This window comes from Rattus norvegicus, chromosome 3 (genome assembly GCF_021556685.1).
Source record: "Rattus norvegicus strain SHRSP/BbbUtx chromosome 3, alternate assembly SHRSP_T2T, whole genome shotgun sequence".
Lineage (NCBI taxonomy): Eukaryota > Metazoa > Chordata > Mammalia > Rodentia > Muridae > Rattus > Rattus norvegicus.
In genome coordinates, this window is record NC_141536.1 from 80,628,141 (window position 1) to 80,634,487 (window position 6,347).

Consider the following 6,347-nt stretch of genomic DNA (forward strand, 5'->3'; position numbering starts at 1 on the left):
CACTTCTACCTGCACTCGTGGCAGATCAGCTTGCCTGCTCCCCACCCCAAGGCTCTGCCTGTCTCCCAGGAGCACTGTTCTAACCAGGAACATGGGTGACCTGCTCTAAGCAGAGATAGCATTGCCTGCCTATAAGGAGGCCTGGTCTAACCCAGCACACACAGTTAATCCTGCCCTCAATAGACCTGCTCCAATCTGAGACATTTATGTTAGTTAACATCAAGGATAACCAGTACAAGAACATAATCAACAGAAGCCAATGTAACTTGACACCACCAGAACCAAGTTCTACTACTACACCAAGCCTTGAATACCCTAATACAACTGAAGAGCAAGATTCTACCTAATATCCCATCTCATTAAGATGATAAAGGCCTTTAAGGAGGATATAATTCCCTTAAAGATATACGGAAAACATAGGCAAACAGGTAGAGGCCCTTAATGATGAAACTAATAAATCCTTTAAAGAAATACAGGAAAATGCAATCAAACAGGTGAAGGAATTGAATAAAATGGTTCAAGACCTAAAAATGGAAATACAAACAATAAAGAAATGGAGACAATCATGGAGATAGGTCACATGCAGAGGCCACATGTGAATATTCCAGGAAATATTCTATCTCAAACTCCAACAAGTAGAGCATTGTCAATCTTTCACCTTTCAGAAGATATTATCTCCTAGGCTCTATTAGGCTAGGCCTAGAAACCACAGGCTAGTGATGGGCAGTCCTGCTGGGCCTTGTCTAAATTCCCACCTCATTGATATTTTAAGAGTATTTTTGGTGCTCACTTCAGCAGCACATATACTAAAATTAGAAAGATACACAGAAGATTAGCATGGCCCCTGCGCAAGGATGACACGCAAATTCGTGAAGTATTCCATATTTTTTTTAAAAAGAGTATTTTTGGAGAAATTTAATGCAAAAATAGACATTCAATTAACAAATTACATAACTAATATCTCCATCCTTTGAATAAGGGGCTCTGTTGTAGCTGTTTATTGAAATTTTATCATTCTCTGATAGGTTTCCTTAGGCAAAAGACCACTAACCAAAGAGCAAACATGGGTTGGTCTGAGGCCCTCCACTGGCACATATGTAGCAGATGACTGCCTTGTCTGGCCTCAGTAGGAGAGGATGCACCTAATCCTGTAGAGACTTGATGCCCAAGAGAAGGGGGATATCACAGGGTGGGTGACACCTTCTCATGGGAGGTGGCATTGGGGCAAAGAACTCTGGGGGCGGGGACCAGATAGGGACAAAATTTGGGATATAAATAAATAATATAATCAATAAAAAAGAAATGATCAAAATACAATTGAGTTATTCATAAAATATCCATGTCTTTTGAAAAACAGATCTTTGCTTACTTGCTGTTATTGTCATCTGATACAAGCTAATGTTGTCTGGGAAGGAGAAATGTCAATTGAGGAGTGAGGTAGATTAGATTGAACTGTAGACAAATCTGTAAGAGTCTTTTCTTGATAAGGGTTGATGTAGGGAGGCCCAGCCCACTATGGACAATGCTACTCTAGGCAGGTGGCTGTATAAAAAGAGAGAGCAAACTAGAGATAACAAGGCAGTAAGCAGTGTTCCTCCATGGCCTTTGCTTCAGTTCTTGCCCCCAAGGTTCTGCTCTGCTTCATTTCCTTTCTTAGTTTCATCTGGACCATGACTAGGATATTTAAACCAAACAAACTCTTTCCTCTCCATCTTGTTTTTGGTCAAAGTTTTCACCACGACAGCAAAGAAGCAAACTAAAACATGTTTTTTATTTATACTTTGAGAATTTAATACATGCATTTAATGGATTTTGATCATATCATTGCTCAGTTTTCTTTCTTTGTGTTTATGTATATCATAAATTTCATGTATTGTGGCCTATATGCACATGGATGTAGATGCATCGATGGGAGAATGGGCAGCATACCTTTGGCAACACCATTGAACAAAGATGTCACTCCGTGTCTTAGCATCTATCAACTGTCCATATGCTTCAGATTGGGTCTTATGAGCCATTTCAACATCCCTGCTAGAATTTTGACTGATTTGCCCATGTCTTCTACAGAAGACATTTCACAGCATTCCTCTTTAGTCTTAGGCTACTATAATACTTCTGATTCCCTTTTCTCTAATGTTCCCTGGACCTTGAAGCTACACTGAGTCATTGATATACATGTCTTATTAAGACTACAGTGACTTAGTTTCAGCACTTTGACCAGTTATGAATCTCACTGGGAAAAGAAGCTTCTCTGAACAAGGCTCAGAAAATATATGGCTATAAGCATAAATGATTTGGAGGCAATTTGATAAACAATCGTGAGTGTAACACCAATAGTAGCTTCCTCCCCTCCCCCTACTGTGCTTGACCTCCCAAATGAGGGACTTTTAACTAAGTTTATACTAAATCAATTTTTAAAGCATGAACTATCTCCTATGAACCAGACCTCACGTCAAATCAGAATGCACTTGGTTGCTCCTAGAAAGTTATGCCACTAGTGATCCAGGGGGCACATCAGGTCTAGCATATTAGGATTTCAGTTTGCAGAGTCCAGCACTTGGCAAGACAAGTGATGCCTTCTCTCCCTTAGCAGCCTACACAGAACTGTGTGGCATTATGAAATAGTAAACAAGAAAAACGTTTCCTGGTCGCCATGACATTCATTTTTTTTTTTATGTTCTACAAGCGAAATGTGTGGATTCTTATTGTCTAGTTCTTGTGGGAAACTAAGAACAATGAAATTAGTTTCTGTCATTCTGGTGGTTTGATAGGGACTCCTTGACCAATACATTGCAAGGAGGTATCTCTTACCTTGCACTGAATTTGTATTTAATAGCCCATGCACTTTGACAGAAGCATTGTTTATCCATTCAGAAGACTGCTAGTCAGATAACTTTATATTAAAATAATTGTATTTTTAATTAATTTCCAAACTCATAGGTTTACATAGGCTTTTAAAAGCATCTTTAGTTTCCTCTCCCCTGCCCTTACCTTTGTCACCATTTAAATCTTTAACCTATGGTTTTTGCCCCCACTTTTTTCATATCGCATGTACTCTCCAATTATGTTTTTTTAATTTAATTGCCAAATAGTAGGTTTTCACATGGCTCTTTTAGGCACCCTTCATTTGGCTAGTGCTCACTTTTATACCCTAAATTTATCTTTCTACTTCATTATACCCCGTCTCTACTCTCCCTTGTACCTATATTGTTGTATCCTCCCTCTGGTCAGACATCTTGTTTCCCATGGACCCTTTCTAGTTTCCTGACTTCTACTTATACACCATGGCAAACACAAAAGATTTGAAGCTAGGATACACATATAAGAGAAATGTATACCCTGATTGTCTTTTTGGATCTGAATTGACCCATGCAGTTAAGTTTTCCAACCTCCATCCTTTTATTTCTGTGAGCATCGTGATTTCATTTTTTCTTTTCAGCCAAATAAAATTCTATTATGTATATGTTTTATATGTTTTTAGTCATACATCAGTTAATGGATATCAATGTTGATTTCATTTTCCAGTTATTATGAATAGATTAGCGGTACACATTGGTGAACAAGTGTCTATGTAATAAGATACAAAGTCCTTTGAGTATATACCCAGTATACCAAGGAATATGATTGTTTTATTTATAGATTTTTTTTAAACTGCCCCCTCAGATTGGTTTCCAGAGATGCTGCTCAAGATTACAATTCCATCAAAACTGTATAAGAGTCCTCCCTTCTACCACATCTATGACAGCATTTGGTTGGTATCCGTTTTCCTGATGATGGCCATTCTTACTTGGGTGACAGAGAATTCAGAAAGTCTTTTAACCTGCATTTCCCTGATGGCTAAGGATATTGAACACTTTTTAAAGTGTTCACTAGCCATTTGTATTTCTTATTTTGATACCTTTCTGTTCAGCTTTGTAGCCCATTTAAATTGGGTTGTTGACCTTCTTGATGTTTTTGTTTTTGAACTATTTTTTTTATTCCAGATACTAATCTACTATCAGATGTGTAGCTGGATAATAGTTTCCCTCATTTGTGCTATGCATTTTTATTCAATTTATAATAACATGTGGTAAGGAAGAATTTTAATTTCCTAAGATCCAATGTGCCTATTGTTGATGTTATTTTTTTGTGCTGTGAAAGTCCTACTCAGAAACTGTTTATGCTTAAAAATTGAAGCAAACTTAACCTATGATTTTCTCTAATTGTTTCAAGGTAGCAGGTCTTTTGTGAGATCCTAAATTGTTTTGGAATTAAACTTTATGGAAACAGCCTTAACTACTGAGACACTTGTAATATTTTCAGACTTATTTATTTTATATGTATATGTGTCCTGGCATACATGTTTATTTATGTAACACATTTGTCTTGGCACCTGAGGATGCCAGAAGAGAGGATCAGATCCCTTGGAGCCAGACTACAGACAGCTGTAAGCTGCTCTGTGGGAAGTGAATGTATGAGAAATAAGGATCAAGTTTCATTTTTCTGCATGGAGAAATCCACTTTCCTTCTTCCCATGTCCTGATGATGTCATCTTTTCTCCATTGAATATTTTTGGAATCTTTGTCAGGAGCTAGGTATCTATAGTTGTATGGACTCATACCTAGGTAGGTCCTTGTCCATGTTTGTACCATAACACTTTTTCACACTCTGTATGAAAGCGGTAGGTAGTACCTGCTAAAGTACATTTTTGTCTCCAGATTGTTTTACTACACTTGTTCTTTTGTACTTACATATTAGCTTGTGGTCTTTTTTCCTATGTCCTCCTTTTCTTTCTTCAGTATCTCAGTTTCCACTGCTATGGTCTTTTGTTGTCATGGTCTGATTTATTTCCAGACAAATATTTTTGTCGTTATTGAGAATGTGCTTTCGTTCTTATTTCTTTTTCAATATATTTGCCATTAGTAGATAGCACAGAACTTAAGAGTTCTTGCTGAGCAATTATTCTGACCAGAGTGTAGATCTGAATACCTATTTAATACATGTAACTCCAGCTCTGAGCAATTCTGTAGCCCTTTCTGGCCTCTGCGTTACCTACATACACTTCTGGGCATAAATTCAGACTTAGGCTTTGAGACATTTTTAACATGTCATGTTTAATATACTTGAATATTGTCTATAAATATTAGAAATTATGTGTGATTTCATGCCTCTCATCTAGTTTCTGTGACAATATCATAGAATTGTTTTGCTCAACATCACAGCCATGTTAGCATTGATACAGTAGATGCAGACTACCTCCATCACCACAGTGATCTACTTGTTCTCCTTCAAAGCCACAGTGACATTCTCCCATGCCTACATATTCATTCATCCAAACTTAAGGTTCTAGTCACTCACCCAAACCTATATTTGCTAATTTTTAAAAAAATAGATTTATTGGCTATTCCATTTATGCACATTTCCCAGTTTCCCCTCCAAAAAACCCCTATTCTACCCCCCTTGCTTTTATGAAGGTGCTCCCCCACCCACACATCCACTCCCACCTCACCATCCTAGCATTCCCCTATACTAGGGCAACAAGCCTTCATAGGACCAAGTGTCTTTCTCCCATTGATGCCAGATAAGACCATCCTCTGCTACATATGTAGCTGGAGCTATGAGCCTCTCCATGTATACTCTTTGGTTGGTGATATAATCCCTGGGAGCCCTGGGTGGGGGGGGGTGTGGTTGGCTGATATTGTTGTTCTTATTGTTGTTTCAAACCCCTTCAAATCCTTCAGTCCTTCCCCTAACTCTTATTATAGTCCCTGTGTTCAGCCAGATAGTTGGCTGCAAGCATCTGCATCTGTATAGGTAAGGCTCTGAAACAGTCTCTCAGGACACATCATATCAGGCTCCTGTCAGCAAGCACTTCTTGGCAACAGCAATAGTGAGTTTGGTGTCTGCATATTGGATGGATCCCCAGGTGGGGCAGTCTCTGCTCTACTCTTTGTCCCTGCATTTCCTTTAGACAGGAGCAATTTAGAGTTAAAATTTTGAGAGAGGTGGGTGGTCCCATCTCTCAGCTGAGGGCCATGCCTAACCTCTGGATATGGTCTCTACAGGTTCTCTCCTTTGTTGGACATTTCAGCTAATTTCATCCCCATTGGGTCCTGGGAGATTCTTGCTTTCCTGGCATCTGGCACTTGCAGGTTGCTACTCCCCATTTCACTATCCCACATTGCCACACTGTTCTGTTCATTTTTCTGACCCTCTGTTTTACCTCCCCTGTCTCCTTCCATATTTAATCCTGCCCCCTTTTATCCTCTACACCTCCTGTCTTCCTCCTAAGTCCCTCCTACTCTTTACCTCATGTGATTGAATATTTTGTACCCCCTTCTAAGTAGGACTGAGACACCCACACTTTG

At 38.9% G+C, this 6,347-nt stretch overlaps 1 non-coding gene across 1 annotated transcript; it reads left to right on the forward strand.

The window, feature by feature from the left end:
• Positions 1–782: 782 nt before the first annotated feature.
• Positions 783–889, forward strand: Rnu6-841 (RNA, U6 small nuclear 841). The gene has a single exon (XR_015685189.1). It is a non-coding gene; the product is annotated as a U6 spliceosomal RNA (small nuclear RNA).
• The last annotated feature ends 5,458 nt before the right edge of the window (positions 890–6,347 follow it).